Here is a 19,414-nt window from a genome sequence, read left to right as displayed (position 1 = left end):
GGTAATTGACGAAGATTTGTTTCATGTTTTCTCTGACTGTCCAGTTACTGCAGTGGATTCGGTATGTGTTGAGGAGGGGGTTATTGCTAGGAAGGGACCATTACTATTATACAATGATAAGGGTGACTTCACAGTATATAACTTTTCTAATGTGAACATCCCTTCCGAGGAGATTGATTTACTTTCCAAAGGCAATACTTATGTACCACATAGGAATTTGGATGTAGTTAGAACTATTATAGATCTTAAGATGTATACCAGGAAGTTAAATTTTAGGGTTATGTTTGGTGATACCCCCCATGGTGAAACTGGTCAGTTTCACATTTCTAGCACATTTAACCCACCCCTTAATCCGCTGATTAAGGTGTTTGAACAGTTTTGCGAACTGGATATTAGGAACCTGGCCAAGTCTGTACCTTCTGTAGGATCTAATATTTATAAATCTAGTGTTGTACAGAAGGAAAGAGACAGTCTTGAGTTTATTAAACTTAATAATTTAAGAATTTGTAAACCCGACAAAGGAGGGGGGGTTGTGGTGTTTGATCATTTGGATTATGTTAATAGAATGGAGTCATTATTAAATACGGTGTCTTACGAAGCTAGCTCCCGGTCTGAAATTAATAAGGCATATAACAATATTAAGAATGTGATTGAGGACTTATATATTGAGGACAGAATTACCCGGGATCTTTATAACTTTATGGTTACCCGTTTCCCCAGGTTTCCTTGTCTTTTTGGGATCCCCAAAATCCACAAATGTATTGATAATCCGCCTATGAGGCCTTTGGTGGACAGTAGGGGGTCTCCTACATATTCCTGTGCGAAGGTAGTTGACTCTATTCTGCAAAAATATCTAGTTAATTTAAAACAAATTTGTAGGGACTCTTGGACATTTCTCAGTAACATTAATGCATTAGTATACAGATCCAATTACAATTTTTTAACTATAGATGTAAAGGATCTGTATACATGTATTCCCCACGTGATAGCAATAGATTGGGTAGGAGAAATGTTGAGACTGCTTGACTGTCCCACTGATGACATTCTAATGGTAGAGGAATTATTGGACTTAATTCTTAATAACAACTTTTTTGTCTTTGAAGGTGACTTTTACCTACAAAAAGTGGGTATTGCAATGGGCTCACCTTAGCCAGTGTGGCCAACATGGTAATGGCCTATTGGGAACACCAGTTTGTATTAAATAATAATGTATTTAAGGACAACATCATTTTTTATACCCGCTTCTTGGATGATATTTTCATCCTGGTAGATGGCAATGAATCAGTTAGTAATTTGTTGGTTGAATACTTTAATTCAACTACAGTGTTCCTTGAATTTACATCTAATTTCGATGTTTCTAACATTGACTACTTAGACATCACTTTAACTAAGGATGTTCTACATAAGAGATTCGTTTCATCAGTTCACAGGAAAAAAACATACTGTAATTCCATGCTCCATTTTACGAGTTGTCACCCGTACCATCAAAAACGTGCTATTATTAAAGGTCAGTTAGTTCGAAGCACGACATTACACTTGATTCTGCCTTCAATCATGAATGCCTATTCATTAAGGAAATGTTTTTGTCGAGGGGGTACCCGTTACATCTTATTAATGACCTAATTCAAGAAGTATCACATAAACGGTTCACATTAGTTTACGTTCCTTTGTTGAATAATGGAACTAATGGGTCTTCGTCTGTCAACATGTCCTTTAACATTCAGGTTGAACAACAGTCAGAAAACCATTTAGGACATGACAGATTTAATACTTCATTCATTACTACCTTCAATGTAAATAGTGACCTTTGTTTTAAAATCCTTAGGAAAAACTGGGATTTATTTAAAAGTGACACGAACATTTTCACTAGTGTTGGGAATCACCCTGTTGTGATTTATAGAAGGGGCAGAAACTTAAAGAACTTTTGTGAAGGGAGTAGACCTAATCTTGTTAGAACACCAGGTATGTACAAATGCCAAGCCTGTAATTATTGTGGTTATATTCTGGAATCTAATAGATTCTCAGTTAACGACTTGGCTTACCACTTGAAATTAAGGAACAACTGTAATTCTAAAATGGTTGTCTACTTGGCTAGGTGCCAGTTATGCCCAGCGTTTTACGTGGGCAAAACTGAGAGGAAGCTCCGTGAACGCATATACGAACATCTCTATGCGATTAGGAAACTTAAGTGTGAGAATGCCTTAGCGAAACATGTCAATTCTTTTCCTGGACACACTTTTAAGTTCATTGTTATTGATCAAGTGCATGTCAATCCAAGAGGCGGGCCTGACTCTTTAAAACTTGAGGAGTTGGAACTCTGTTGGCAGATCAGGCTAAATGCCTACCATCAGCCTGGTATTAATGATGGCTGTGCGTTAAGTAGTATTTTGAGGCTCAGAAATTTGCAGCGTTAAATTATCTGGGTGTAATAATATGACATAGTTTGAAGATGAAGTATGTATTTTTTTATATGTTTTTGCACTTTTGTACTTATTTCATATACATTTTATTAGGTTATATTTAACTGTGTAGTTTAGTAGTTAACATTGTTAGGTAAATCTAAGATGAATTACCTATGTAAGTCTACAATGATTCTTAACAAGGGGGTGGTGGTTGCTCGTAATTGTTATTAATTGAATCAATGCTTTTTTAGATGTTGATTGGTTGATTCCTTTTTTACTGTGTATTTAAATGTGGGCTGTGTTTTAATGTATTGTCTGAAGAAGTTTATGATCTAACATAAACGAAAAGCGCTTAACTTTACTTGTGGTCTTAGTGTGCCTTCTTTCATCTGTTCCAGCATTTTGTGACATACTGATGTATCACAGCGACAGCAGTGCTATCCTCCATTATCCTCATCACCGTCCTCAGCCTCTAGCACATACTGATGTATCACAGCGACAGCAGTGCTATCCTCCATTATCCTCATCACCGTCCTCAGCCTCTAGCACATACTGATGCATCACAGCGACAGCAGTGCTATCCTCCATTATCCTCATCACCGTCCTCAGCCTCTAGCACATACTGATGTATCACAGCGACAGCAGTGCTATCCTTCATTATCCTCATCACCGTCCTCAGCCTCTAGCACATACTGATGTATCACAGCGACAGCAATGCTATCCTCCATTATCCTCATCACCGTCCTCAGCCTCTAGCACATACTGATGTATCACAGCGACAGCAGTGCTATCCTCCATTATCCTCATCACCGTCCTCAGCCTCTAGCACATACTGATGTATCACAGTGACAGCAGTGCTATCCTGCATTATCCTCATCACCGTCCTCAGCCTCTAACACATACTGATGTATCACAGCGACAGCAGTGCTATCCTCCATTATCCTCATCACCGTCCTCAGCCTCTAACACATACTGATGTATCACAGCGACAGCAGTGCTATCCTCCATTATCCTCATCACCGTCCTCAGCCTCTAGCACATACTGATGTATCACAGCGACATCAGTGCTATCCTCCATTATCCTCATCACAGTCCTCAGCCTCTAGCACATACTGATGTATCACAGTGACAGCAGTGCTATCCTCCATTATCCTCATCACAGTCCTCAGCCTCTAGCACATACTGATGTATCACAGCGACAGCAGTGCTATCCTCCATCCGTATCACAGCGACAGCAGTGCTATCCTCCATTATCCTCATCACCGTCCTCAGCCTCTAGCACATACTGATGTATCACAGCGACAGCAGTGCTATCCTCCATTATCCTCATCACAGTCCTCAGCCTCTAGCACATACTGATGTATCACAGCGACAGCAGTGCTATCCTCCATTATCCTCATCACAGTCCTCAGCCTCTAGCACATACTGATGTATCACAGCGACAGCAGTGCTATCCTCCATCCGTATCACAGCGACAGCAGTGCTATCCTCCATTATCCTCATCACCATCCTCAGCCTCTAGCACATACTGATGTATCACAGCGACAGCAGTGCTATCCTTCATTATCCTCATCACCATCCTCAGTCTCTAACACATACTGATGTATCACAGCGACAGCAGTGCTATCCTCCATTATCCTCATCACCGTCCTCAGCCTCTAGCACATATTGATGTATCACAGCGACAGCAGTGCTATCCTTCATTATCCTCATCACCGTCCTCAGCCTCTAGCACATACTGATGTATCACAGCGACAGCAGTGCTATCCTCCATTATCCTCATCACCGTCCTCAGCCTCTAGCACATACTGATGTATCACAGCGACAGCAGTGCTATCCTCCATTATCCTCTTCACCGTCCTCAGCCTCTAGCACATACTGATGTATCACAGTGACAGCAGTGCTATCCTCCATTATCCTCATCACCGTCCTCAGCCTCTAACACATACTGATATATCACAGCGACAGCAGTTCCTAACATTTTGTTAGTTTTGTCAGTTAAAATTCCCCTGAGTGTGTACACCTATGGTGCAGAGTTTGTTGGAAAAAACAGACTGAAAGGTGTTTGCATAGTTTATACTGTTGTGCTGCAAATGCTGCCTGTGTGATTGGCTGGCTATGATACATTCCACCTGCCAGCTATATTATTTGTACTTGAGTGCCTGTATTCTGCTATTTCCTTTTTTTCCCCCTTCACATTTCTGCCCCTTTTAAGCCATAAGGTGCACCATGCAAACTCACTGCCCAAATATAAACAGTTCTGCTATTTCAGTTTTTTTTGTTTTGTTTAAGACCCGGTGCACACCGAGTAAACCTGTTTAGCTAAGGTAAACCATTTTGAGAAGAAATGTCCCTCTCCTAGATGTGAACACACTTCTCATTTCATGGAATAAGTAAATACAACCTCAGACACACCCCCTTGCTTAACTGTGCTTAGCTAAGCTGAAATGGGAGCTGTGGTGCTCCAATGTGCTTACACTAAGCATAACACACCCCCTTGTCATGTTAGTTGCTTCTCCTGCTTACACTACTGCCTTCTAGCTCCTACATGGTTAGTTGCAGCCAGGGAACAGTTTCCCATTTAGTGAATCAGTAAAATCTGCTCATTTGCATACTCCATTGCCTTAGTTCCTGGTTACCCCACTATATCACAGCCTTCCTTCTTAGCAACCAGTGTTACCAGTTCTTGTTTTGATTCTGCATGCCATAGACTATAATGGCAAAATGCAGATTTCACTTAAAATTGACTTTTCCCATTTGCGCCCCACTGCCCTATGCTTAAAACTTTGAATTTTATAATTTTAAAACACTTTTCAATGCCAATTGTCATATTTTTGGCCATTGACATGCATAAGGATTCTAATACATGCTTTAATTGAGCTGTTATGCCTCCATTTTGATTTTTGCAGAAATGTACTCGGTTACTAGCCAAATTTATTTCTGAATCTCATGTTATTCCCGCACGGATGCCTGTCTCTTTACTGAATCGCTAACTCACCTCGTTTGCATGGTTTTCACCAGAAAATGAGATAATTAGCATTAGTCAGTTGTGTCTGTGCAGGAATAGTGCTGCCAGGCTCATGCACATCCCCACACTTGTTTACTGGATTGCTCAGTGGCCATATTCCATGCTGGAGTGGCTGCGCTATTCTTACACTCCATGTAAGCTTTATTGAATCCTGGGGGATATCTTTTAATACTTTGCATGTAGCATGCTTTTGGAATTATTGATGCAAATTTGAACAAGCAATACCTGATACCTGGAGATGTCGGCAGGGTGTACCTGCAGAAACACCTGGAGGCATCACCTGGCTGTAATGAGTTAAGTGCATCTTTGATGCTTTCAGTGGTTTCTAAATTTTTGATGTCTATAGGGCAGTGACTCAAGGTAGCGGTTCAGAGTCTAGGGAAGCCTCTCTCACCTACAGCAGTTTTAAACAGATGGTGAACTATAGTGAAGCTGTTGTCCTGAGTACTTTTAGGTTCATAGGTTCATAGGTAGGTACTAGGCTATTGGCCCTAGGGCCTATATAAGCCTAGCCAAAAAGGTACCCTGGCTTTCACCACCCAAGAAAATTATTTTCCTATGCTGCTGCTGACCAGAGCCACAGAGGTGATCCCCGGGGTGAATTTCCTATCTCCCATCCAATCATCAAGATTTTTCTTGAAGAGTGATAATGATGAGCTTTGTTTGATATAGATAGATAGTTTGTTCCAGAGTATGGGAAGTCTCTGGGACAGGAATCTATCCCTCCAGCATGTTCTGTTTATTGTAGTGACAAGGTTTAGGTCTCTAGAGCATGTAGCTCAGAGGGGTTGGGATTGCTTTAAGTGGAGCACGTCCAACAGCTCTTGGTTTGACATAGCTTTGTATGTTAGGCAGAGATCGTCTCTGAGTAGGCGATATGTGACAGAGTAAAGCTGGATTTTTTTTTAAACGGTCTGCGTAGGACATCTGTTTGAGGATGCTAGTCCTCTTTGTGAGGTATTTCTGCAGCCTTTCCAGTTGTTGTAGATGTCTTGTGAGGTACATACCAAAAGGGGCGTTGTACTCTATAATGGGTCTAATGAGTGATGAGTAGAAGGGAACAATGACCTCTTTTTTCCTGGATGAGAAACTTTTTGTGATGAGGTGTGCCACGTAGAAGGATTTCCTGACTACTGTGGCAATGTGATTATCAAAGGAGAGACTACTGTCCACCTGTGTCCCAAGGTCTCTTATCACACTTTTGGTGTTAAGTAGACTACCACCTATGAGGTAGCTCATGGGTACAGAGTTTTTACCAAAGGGGATGACAATGCACTTTTTGGTATTGAGCTTGAGGCCATAGCTTTGACACTAGGCTTCTGTCTCTGTGACGTCCTTTTTTAGGATGTCCACATTGTTAGGAGTTTTGATTATGGCTCCTAGTTTACAGTCATCTGCAAACTTCATTAGCCAAAGACCTTCTGTGTTAGCCTGTACTTCAGAAAAGTAGATACCAAACAGGAGAGGACTTAGGACTGAACCAAGTGGTACTCCACTGGTCTGAAGTCGGATTTGGAGTCTGCTACTTTCATATTGTGGGTTCTGTCAGTGAGCCAGTTGGCAACCCATCTTGTGACATAGGGAGTTATACCTAGTTTAGTGAGTTTATCTATAATTCCAGAGTGGGGTATGGTGTCAAAAGCCTTGGTGAGATCTAGATAGGCTGTGTGAACCACCTTATCCTCGTCTATGGCTTTGGTGACTACTTCAAAAAAGTCTATCAGGTTTAGGAGACATGATCTGCCTTTCACAAACCCAGAATGGGTGGGGTCCAGAGTTTGGAGATTACCAGTGTCCTTGTGTATAAGATCCATGATGATATTTTCCATGGCCTTGCAGACCAGGCTCGTTAGGCTAATGGGGCGGTAGTTCCCGGGGTCCATGGTGGCTCCCCCTTTGTGGCGTGGGATGACCATTGCTGTGTGCCATTCAGTGGGCACAAAGCCTGAGGTGAGGCTATGATTGAACAAGGTGTTTAGGTTGGGTGCCAGTTCATTCTGCAGTTCGTGTAGAACTCAGCCTGGGAGTTTGTGAGGTCCCATGGATGCTGTGTTTTTGGCTTTGGAGAGTGTATTTTTTACCTGTGCAGCTGTGATTACAAGAACTTTGCATTCTTCCTGTATAGAGATGGGCCCTTTAGGGGGTGAGAGGGGGTAAGGTTAGCACCAACCTATCTGCCAGGATGTTGGCAATATCAGTTGGTTCTGTATATGTAGTGCCATTGTGATGGAACTCAGAGCAGATCTGAGTGTTGCCATTGAGATTCTTGACATAGCTATATAATGCTTTGTGGTTGTCTTTATAATCAGTGGTGATTTTGCTTTTGCAACTAGCTTTGGAGGATTTTATGAGGGATCTCAGCTTCTTACTGAGGCTGACCAGGGAGTTCCTCCAATCATGAGATTTTACTCTTTTTTGCAACGGTTTCTTTCTTCTGTTGTAGAGATTGTTTATGGCAGGGGACCACCAGATTGGCTTCCTTTTTTGGAGGATAGAATCTTGGTTCTGTTAGGGATAGCATGATCCATGCATTTGTGTAAGTGCTTATAAAGTGCATTTGTGTAGGATTTAGCAGTTGTACCTCTACTGTCCATCTGCATGGGTGTTGTGAAGTTTGCCACTTCTGTCTTAAGAAGCGTGAAGTTGGTTTTGGAGAAATTTTTTACAGTGGTTTCCCTAATTGACGGTGGGGTCGGGATGTGGATGTCTAGGGTGATTAGCTTGTGGTCTGATCGGACCAACGAGGAATTGATCTCTGTTGTGGAACACTGGTTGCCCATGTTGGTAATGACCAGGTCTAGGATATTGCTGTCCCTGGTGGGAGTGTGGATAAGTTGATCCAAGGCATTGGAATTTATGAATTCCAGAAAACGTTGAACAAAAGAGTTAGTACATGAGTAGTTTTCCCAGTTAATGGTGGGGTAGTTGAAATCACCCATTATTAGGGTGTTGGGCTGTACCCTAATATTTTCCAGTGTATCAAGAAATGAGGAATGAGAATCCTGAGGCATGGTGGGGGATCTGTAGCAAGTTACAATTTGGATTGTGGTACTGCCCAGAGTTAGTTGCACTTGGATAATCTCAGATGCATTATGCTGTGCAACTAGCCTGGAGGTGTGGATATCCTTAATGAATACGGACACGCCTCCACCTTTAGTGTTTCAGTCCAGGTTAGGTGGCCGAAAGGTGTGGTATGAATTATAGCCTGGTAATGCAGGTGTGGTCGCTGGAGCCTTGAACCAGGTCTTTGTCAGTGCACAGATGTCGATGTTCTCCATTTTAAGGAGTGCCTCGAGTGAATGCATTTTGAGGTTTAGACTTCTAGCATTGAGTAGCATTACCCTCAGATTTTGTTAAGGTTAAGGTGGTGAATTTGTCATTTGTACCTTGCCTAAAAAGGCACTATAGGGGTGACAAGAGCTTTAGCCAGTATCCGGAATCCCAAGGGCAACAAGTGCAGGCCATCTCTGGCAAAGCATCGTGGTCTGTTGATCATATAATCCCAGGCAGACAGATACTGGATCCCCTTAGAATGACACCAGAAGCTTAGCCAATTGTTGAAGTCAATTATTTTGTCCTTGTACTGTGGTATCATTCTGGGTGATGGCAGGATTCTACTCATGGCTAGGGTCATACCTGCCTGGGCTACAGGATCATAGAGCTCCTCCAAGTCTCTTTTCATGTAGTCCAGGTAAGTACATCTCAGGTCATTCACACCAACATGGACAATGACAGAGTCATATTTGTACTTGTTGTGGAGTGACCGAAGTGCATGCATTATATGGTGGATCCTGGCACCTGACAGGCAGCTGACCATAACTTTCTCCTTGTTTAGCCTGGTGAGTGGAACATCAGTGTGTCTGACTATACAGTCACCTATGACTAGAGTGTTGGGTACGTTGTTATGCCTTATGGGCTGTGGTTGAGTGGCACACTGAGTTTGTGGGCTATATGTCATTTGGGTTGTGTTGGAAGGTGGATGTTGCTTGCATTTCTGCTTTGGAGGTCTCTGTTGCTTGAGCAGATTTTGATTGAGAGCTTCTACAAATGTAGATGTGTGTTTCATGTTTCTATGTGTATGTTTTGGTGGTGTAAGATTTGAGGGACTGTGTGATGAGTGTGGTGTGGTGCAAGTGTTTTCCTTCTCCTCTTGACTGTCTTGTCCAGTCTTGGGTGAAGAGAGCTTTGCTTCCAGTTGGCTATATAAGTGCATCTCTCACAGGTTGTAGTGTTGGGTGGTAGGAGGAGATGGTTGTCTGTGTACATGAGGCAAATGCTGCATTGCCCCAAGATGTCCAGATTCATCAGGTAGACAGGAGAAAACACTGGGAGCTGACCCTTAGACATGCCTGGATAGGTGCTTATTTATTAAGTACTAAAAACTGTTTTCCTGTAGACAAGTGAGGAAAGTTGAGTGCTGTAGTAATTTGTAGCTTATTTAGTGCTTACAATGAGTTCTGAATAAGTGCTGAGCTCAAAGAAACAGATTTTAGTGCTAAAACTAAAAAAAACTGTCTCGTTCTAAGGGAAAATTTGAAGAGCAGACTTTATGGCGCCAGGAATAGTTTAACTCTAGCTAAGCAGCGATGCATAAAGTGTATATAAATATATTTTTTAATATAACAGTAGCAAATGAGCAAACTGATTTAAACAAATTAACCAATTAACCAATAAAAAGCTAAAAACTGAGCCCCATTTCAGCAGTCTTCGATCAGACAAGTTCTAATTGCACACACCTGCCACTAGAGTGCAGGGGAACCTTCTCCAAAAAAGATGGTCTGGATTAGTGCTAAAGTTATACAAACAAAGCTAGATTCAGCAGGTCTGAATTTAGTCAATGCTACAGCAAACAAGGCATACCAATTTCAGAAATAATCTGGCACAATAAGCCTTTAACCAGAAACTCCCAGCTCAGAAGGGCAGAATCTACCCTTTCCTCCCACAAGAGTGCAGACCACACCTTCTTAATGTAAAATAACTGGCCCAAAGCCCAAGTGCTTAAACCAGAACTAATACACTTTTAGAATAACAAACACTAAGCCTTCAATCAGCAACTCCCAACTTAGAAGAATGAAAGCTACCTGTCCTGCCACAACAGTGCAGACCACAAACCTTCTTAGTGTAAAACAACTGGTCTAGAGCCCAAGTGCTTAAACCAAAGGCTTAGAATAACAGTTACAATTTAATCAGGCTACTACCAAGCAGTAATAATGCAGCAGAATAAATGCAATTAAGTACTTTTAAGAACAAGCAGCAAAAGCAAAATAAGGTAATAAAGTAGGAAGAAACACAAATACAGTAAAAGCACATGAATAACGTGCAATTGTTTTATATAACAATAGAAAACGAGCAAACTGATTTAAACAAATTACCCAATTAACCAGTAAAAAAGCTCAAAACTGAGCCCTGTTCCAGCAGTCTTCAATCAGAAAAGTTCTAACTGCTCCCTCCTGCCATTAGGGTGCAGGGGAACCTTCTCCAAAAGAGATGGCCTGGATTAGTGCTCAAGTTATACAAGCAAAACTAGATTCAGCAGGCCTGGATTTAGTCTATGATACAACAAACAAGGCACACCAATTTCAGAAGGAAAAGCTCAAATAAGCAGGCACAATAAGCCTTTAACCAGAAATTCCCAGCTCAGAAGGGCAGAATCTAGCCTCTCCTCCCACAAGAGTGCAGACCACAAACCTTCTTAATGAAAACTAACTGGCCTGCAGCCCAAGTGCTTTAACCAGAACTAATACACTTTTAGAATAACAAACACCTAGCCTTCAATCAGCAATTCCCATCTTAGAAGGATGTAAGCTACCTGTCATGCCACAACATTGCAGACCACAAACCTTCCTAATATAAAACAACTGGTCTGGAGCTCAAGTGCTTAAACCAAAGGCTTAGAATAACAGTTACAATTTAATCAGGCTACTACCAAGCAGTAATAAATGGAGCAGAATAAATGCAATTGAGTACTTTTAAGAAGAGGCAAAAGTGAAATAATGTGCATTTGTTTAGTAAAGTGTAAGGATAGAGGAAGATGGAGCATAAGAAAAATTAAAGGTTAAAAACCTAAGTGGGTTGGCCTTCTCAAATGTTCTCTCTGTATTAAGTAGAGTGAACACCAGACTGGGAGGGGTGTCCCAGATCAAATTTACAGTAGGGCCGGGCAACTGCAAAGCCACCAACTATAACACCACCACAAGAATAGGGTGGCGGGAGGGGAAAAACAGTTTCAGGACAGATGAGAAACAGAAAACAATGCTCGAAAATATATAAAATAATTCAGTTAGGCAAAATTAAGACTATGCAGAACTCTAAAAGGTTAAAATGCCAAGAAATATACTTATCAATCAGTGATATATTTCCAGATTGCTTGAGAATCACACTGCAGCCACAACACCAGGAGTTTCCAACAGTGTTTGTGTACATAAGTTAAGTTTCACTGTTAAAGGGGGCAGTGCCAGTATTTTAGAACCTTGTAAATTGCAGCACTTAGAAGAAAAGTGGTTCAGTGATGCACTGAAAGCTATTTGGAATTTTCTTCAGCAAACTGCAGTGGTGCATGTGAGGGGTCAGCTAATAGAATGAATCTGCAGAATTTATTTGGAGCAGTCTGTATTCTGTGAGTATTGTGGGTTGAATACATAATGAGAAAAGGAAGGCCACATTCAAGTTTTAGGTATTAAAATATTTTCACCAATGGACTTGCAAGTAGCAGGTGAAAGGAGGTGACTTATCTTGTAACATAGTTTTAACTGAGCAAGGACTTTATTAGTTACAAAAGCTGTTTGCATGGGAAAGGAAGTGTAGGGTCGAGTATTAGGCCTAAGTACCTCTATTCATGGATATTATCTATTCTAGTCACATGAAGATCTGTTAAAAGAATAGGAGGAATAGTGGGTAATTTGTTGGCTGAGGCAAAGACTGTGACACTGATTTTCTTAGGGTTAATTACTACCTTGTTAGTAGTAGACCAGATACATAACCAAATGAAACTGTCCTGTAACTTGGATTGCAGGTCAGAGTGGCCAGTACTGGATTGTGGGAACAGCATATCATTGGTGTACATTATTCATTTAAGATTTGGTAATTCTAGGGGGAAATCACTAATCACTAATGAGGGATTGGAGAATGTTGCTAACCATGGCGATATTGGATTGGTTGTGATGTCATCAAATAGGAGTGGTGTAAGTACAACCACTCAGGCTGCAGGTACGCCACCACCTAATCAGCAAGCCCTATTGAATACATCTATACAGAATAATAACGGGGCGAGACCAAAAACAATTAATGGTACTTTAGATAATTTTTTACCATTCCCGATGAAGTTCCGGGGGGCCTCACAGACGCGTTCCACCAGTCGGGGCCGAAAGAAAAGAAAGTTCTCGGGAGAGAATGTCGAGGTGAGACGGAGAAGCAGGAATTAAATGGACTGATTTTCGATTTATCAAGCTATGAGCTAAATCAATCGGACATAACTTTATTAAACAGAGGCCTTTCCTTTATACCTTCTCAAGGTAGTGACCTCACGGAGTTATTAACTGATTTACGGATGTTTGGTAGATTGGTTTCTCTGAAGTTAATGTTTTCTAATGATAAAGTAACAGACTATAATAACTGTGACTTTGTTTGCAGACGCAAAAGTACTTTTATTCCTAATATGCCTACAAGTGTTAAATGTTTTATACAACTTTGTGAAAGGGATTTATATGCCTATTTTTCAAGTAGAACTAAGAAATGTCAATATTTTAATCTAAGTATACAGGAGAATTGTTCGCTGAATCATTTTATACACAACACTGACCTAATGATAAAACCAGCTGACAAAGGGGGAGGGGTGGTATTATTAGATACGCATCACTACCAACTCCTGATGTTAGAATTGTTGAATGATAAAGATACTTATACTAAGATTAAGAAAGATGAGATGGACAGAATTATTAAGAGAGTTCATGATGAACTGTATGACCTCCTTATGTGCAAACAGATATCTTATGAGCTGTATGATTATTTCAATGTAGAACACCCGGTTATCCCATATATAAAAGGTCTTCCCAAAATACATAAGGGGGTTATGCCTCCGCCACTACGACCTATAGTAGTAGGACAAGGTTGGCTGACTGAAAAAATATCCTGTTACTTGGAGAGTAATTTAGGTCCTTTAGTTAGAAGCATACCTACCATCCTTATAGACACATAACTACTGAATGATTTAGATGAGCTAACAATACAACATGGATCCTTCCCATCATTGATACTAGTTACTTTGGATGTAAAAAATGTATTTACTGCCATCCCTAATGATTATGGGATGGAGGCTTTAAGAGAATTGCTACATGCTATGGAGAGATATACCAATGATAAACAAGTCCCTATTTGTACCTTGATGGACTTAGTCCTTAACAATAATGTATTTATGTTCCAGGACATGTTATATCTGCAAGCATGGGGTGTCGCTATGGGCACCCCATGTGCAAACTCTTATGCCAACTTGATTATGTATCATTGGGAGGAAGAATATGTGTTCAATACCACATTTTGTCGACATGTTTTACTATACCGACGTTTTGTGGATGACATATTAATAATTTGGGATGGAGATATGAGTCTGCTACAGGACTTTGTTTCTTATTTGGGAGCTACTACAACTTTCCTGAAGTTTACCATAGAAACTTCCTTACAGGAGATACATTTTTTAGACATGACCATTTTTAAAGACGGGACAGGGAGATTGTCGACTTCTTTATATAGAAAGACATGCTGGAGAAATGCCTTGCTGCATTTTGACAGTATGCATCCTCGCTTTATATTCCCAAATATTGTAAAAAGCCAATATCACAGAATCAACAATATTTGTAGAGACTTGACTGAAAGGTCTATACAACTCAAGCTCCTAGATGAACTCCTGTTAGAAAGGGGTTATACAGAGAAAGTTATTGATGGCATAAGAAGAAACGTGGACAATATTTCTGAAGATAATAATAATAATGACAACAAACTTCGTAACAATAGTTGTGTTTGGTATCACAACAGAAACCGAGGAAAGTTTATATCCAAACGGGATCATTTGGCCATCACAGTTAGGTACACTAATGATAATAGAAATATTACAGACATTATTAAAAGAAATTGGAATGTGTTAATGGTTGATCAGCGTATATTATTAGGGCATACACCTAGGTTTACCTATAGAAATAGCAAAAACTTGAAGAGGTTACTCTGTATAGACAGATATGAAGGTTTATGCAGAGAAATTAGGAATTCAAATAATGGTACATATCCATGTACTAGATGCAATATGTGTAGATATATCACTAAAAAACAGGATTTCAAACACCCTAGTATGGACTATTCTTTCCTACCCAGGTTTTATGCTTCATGCGATAGTTCTAATCTGATTTATTTAGCCACCTGCATGAAATGCACAGTTTTTTATGTGGGTATGACCTCGAGAAAGCTGAAAGATAGAATATATGGTCATATTTATGACATAAGGCAATTAATTCCTACCAGTGCATTGGCTAAGCATGTTATTGCTCACTCTGAACATGAATTTGAATTTAGAGTTTTATAAATGGTTAGACCCAGCAGACGAGGGGGTGACAGGTTGAACCATCTTGAATCTGTAGAGTTGAACTGGATTTTTAGATTAAAAGCTCATATTGAGCCAGGCCTTAATCAATATGTCAGTATCAGATCAATTTTGGCTGTATGCAGATAGACCAGGTTTTGTATGTTTATGTTTTTATGTTTTTGTTTTTAATTTTGCATTTATATAATGTTTACAGTATTGTTATATTTATTCAATTTAAGTTTTTATGGTCATTTTTCATACACATTTTTTCAGTTATTAGTTTTTTGTATATATAGTTTTAGGTATGTTTTAGATGAAGTTAGGCATTTATGATGCATTTATTATGGTAAGGTTATAACTATAGCAACGATATAATTGTTAATGGATTGTTTAATTTTTAATTAACTACACCTAACAATCATCTCTTTTACTAATTGATTTGAGTATGTGGTTTATATATATATTGCTGCCAGAATTGTTTTTAGTTAAACCTGAGGAAGCGTGTATTATAACACGTGAAAGCGCTTGTTATTTACAGAATGATATTAAAGAATTTTATTCTTCGTGGTGGTCCTGTTCCATTGTTTTCTAAAATAGTTTTAACTGAGCAAGGACTTTATTAGTTACAAAAGCTGTTTGCATGGGAAAGGAAAGTGTAGGGTCGAGTATTAGGCCTAAGTACCTCTATTCAGGGATATTATCTATTCTAGTCACATGAAGATCTGTTAAGAGAATAGGAGGAATAGTGGGTAATTTGTTGGCTGAGGCAAAGACTGTGACACTGATTTTCTTAGGGTTAATTACTACCTTGTTAGTAGTAGACCAGATACATAACCGAATGAAGCTGTCCTGTAACTTGGATTGCAGGTCAGAGTGGCCAGTACTGGATTGTGGGAACAGCATATCATTGGTGTACATTATTCATTTAAGATTTGGTAATTCTAGGGGGAAATCACTAACAAAGAGAGAGAGAAGAGAGGACCTATCTCAGACGCTTATAACATACCTGTATTACAGAAGAGGATTTAGTACAGACCCTTGTGCTACACCTGTATTAGAGAAGAGGACCTATCACAGACCTTTGTGGCACACCTGTAGTTGAGAAGAGAAGAGGACCTAGCACAGACCCTTATAGCATACCTGTATTACAGAAGAGGATTTAGTACAGACCCTTGTGCTACACCTGTATTAGAGAAGAGGACCTATCACAGACCTTTGTGGCACACCTGTAGTTGAGAAGAGGACCTAGCACAGACCCTTATAGCATACCTGTATTACAGAAGAGGATTTAGTACAGATCCTTGTGGTACACCTGTATTAGAGAAGAGGACCTATCACAGACCTTTGTGGCACACCTGTAGTAGAGAAGATGACCTAGCACAGATCCTTGTGGCACACCTGTATTAGGGAAGAGGACCCAGCATAGACCCTTATAGTATACCTGTAGTAGGGAAGGGGACCTAGCACAGACCCTTGTGGTATACCTGTATTAGAGAAGAGGACCTAGCACAGACCCTTGCAGTATACATGTATTAGAGAAGAGGACCTAGCACTGACCCTTATAGCATACCTGTATTACATGAGGCCCTAGCACAGATCCTTATATTATACCTGTAATAGGGAAGGGGACCTAGCACAGATCCTTGTGGTGTACCTGTATTAGAGAAGAGGACCTAGCACTGACCCCTGCAGTACACCTGTATCAGAGAAGTGGACCTAACACAAATCATTGTGGCACACCTGTATTACAGAAGAGGACCTAGCACAGACCCATGTGGTTCTCCTGTGTTAGAGAAGAGGACCTATCACAGACTGTTGTGGTACACCTGTGTTAGAGAAGAGGACCTAGCACAGACCCTTGTGGTACACCTGTATTAGAGAAGAGGACCTAGCACACACCCTTGTGGGACACCTGTATTAGAGAAAAGGACCTAGCATACACCATTGTGGCACACCTGTATTAGAGATGAGGACATAGCACAGATCCTTGTGGTGCACCTGTATTAGAGAAGTGGACCTAGCACACACCCTTGTGGTACACCTGTATTAGAGAAGAGGACCTAGCACACACCCTTGTGGTACACCTGTATTAGAGAAGCGGACCTAGCACACACCCTTGTGGCACACCTGTATTAGAGATGAGGACATAGCACAGATCCTTGTGGTGCACCTGTATTAGAGAAGAGGACCTAGCACACACCCTTGTGGCACACCTGTAGTGGAGATGAGGACCTAGCGCAGACCCTTGTGGCACACCTGTATTAGAAAATAGAATCTATCACAGACCCTTGTGGCACACCTGTATTAGAGAAGAGGACCTAGCACACACCCTTGTGGTACACCTGTATTAGAGAAGAGGACCCAGCACACACCCTTGTGGTACACCTGTGTTAGAGAAGAGGACCTAGCACACAGCCTTGTGGTACACCTGTATTAGAGAAGGGGACCTAGCACAGACCCTTGTGGTGCACCTGTATTAGAGAAGAGGACCTAGTACACACCCTTGTGGTACACCTGTATTAAGTTTACCAGCAGTAGAGGATGAGCCATTGCTATTGACTTGGAAGTTTTTGTCTTTTAAATAGTTACGAAACTAGCAGATACTGTTATCGCCAAAGTTGAGTCTTTTAAGTTTGTTGTGAAGAAGCGTATCACTGGCTTTGGCATGTCAGCAAAAAGATCTGTGGTATATGGTATCTGTGGCAATTACTAGGACATGTAAAACTGAGTACCAGTGCATGTCAGGTGGAGCACCTCAGCTCCATTAGTAGCTCAGTGGGAAGTGGAGTGCTTAGAAAATGTGAAAACCACAGACACCAGAACTCTAAATAAAAATAAAGACAGGATAAGTCCCACCTTACGGTCAATATCACCGACAGGGTTTTACTATAGGAGCTGCTGCATTAATTAATTTATAGCAAAATAGGGTATTCCAAGCACAGCTTCCTTTAAGTCATCAATGACCACTAAGAATGCTGCACTGCAGGCACTGAAAACAGGGAGTATGGGATATGCGTAAGCACCAGGTGTGTTCCAGTGCAAGCACATCCTCAGTCATTATAAGGTGTTAGCTCTCCATAATACCATTTGTAAGAGTGGATAGTAATTACCTTAATTCCCTACTACATTTTAAGGGTGGTTAAGAGGGGCCACTAGTACCCTTATAAACAATAACATGGAAAATACAATTTATAGAAAGGAAACTATGACAGTGTTAAAAATAGCTTATGCTTTTACTTCATTTGAAGGTGCCTTTGCAAGAATAGAGGAAGTGATTTGAGTCACATTAGTCATCCCTGATTAATAGTTGATCAAATTCAAAAATTCACTTTTGACCCCTATAATCAGCAGTAATGATGCACACAAATTTTAAAATTTTATCACAATGGATAAGGAATGGGTGACAGGCAAATTTTCACGCAGAATGTACATGAAGGTGTAAATGACAAAGCTGACAGAGTAATATACTCGTAAACTGGCTAATACTGTATAGGGTCTTGTTTTTATTAATGCATTCATGGGTAAAGTTGGTTGTAACTTTGTAGACTGAAGAACATTATGTTTACAAATGGACATATAGGTACAACACATAAGAGGACAGACATCTTATCCTCACAAATAGCAATGACTTTGTGGTATAAATTTAGTCACATGAAAATGCTCTGTCTGAGAAAGAATTCTGCTCTTGGTACGGTAAGCAGTACAGCCTAGCGAAAAAAAAAAGTTATGGATTAAGACTAATTTCCAAATATCCTGTTACAGTCACAGTAATGGATTCTCCTCATTCAAATGTCAGTGCAGTTAATCTGTTATTGTGGAGGACATTATTACTACAAATGCAAATATCTGACTAAGGAGTTAAAAACAATACATTTGCAAAAGTAGATAAAGAATTTTGCACAGGTAAAGAAAAGCTTCAAAATTGCCTTGCTTTGCATGTTGATCAGGTGCAGGGAGATTTGTAAAGGTGTTATTTATTTTACTGCAGGAGTTATGTACACATTTACTCATCCCTCATCAGGCCCATAATTGAGTACAATGCCCCTTTTGGGATGTACCTTACCAGACACCTGCAGCAACTGGAAAGACCCCAAAAGTACCTCACCTAGAGGATCAAAGGGGTCAAACAGATGCCATATGCTGCCCGGTTAAAGAAACTCCAGCTCTACTCAGTGGCATACCGCCTGTTCAGGGGCGATCTGTGCCTGATGTATAAAGCCATGTCCAACCCGGAATTAATGGACATGCTGCACCTCAGAAAATCCAAATCCCATCGAGCTACGCTTGAACCTCAGCACTGAAATAAATAGGACATGCTGGAGGGACAGATTCATAACCCAGAGGCCCCCTTCACTCTGGAATAAAATCCCAGTCCAGGTTAGGCAGAGTCCCTCATTGACTCTCTTCAAGAGGAAT

This window comes from Protopterus annectens, chromosome 17.part0 (assembly GCF_019279795.1).
Source record: "Protopterus annectens isolate FY-2018-M chromosome 17.part0, PAN1.0, whole genome shotgun sequence".
In the NCBI taxonomy this organism is placed as follows: Eukaryota; Metazoa; Chordata; order Ceratodontiformes; family Protopteridae; genus Protopterus; species Protopterus annectens.
The sequence above is the reverse complement of the archived record's forward strand: the minus strand, read 5'-3'. Positions refer to the sequence as shown.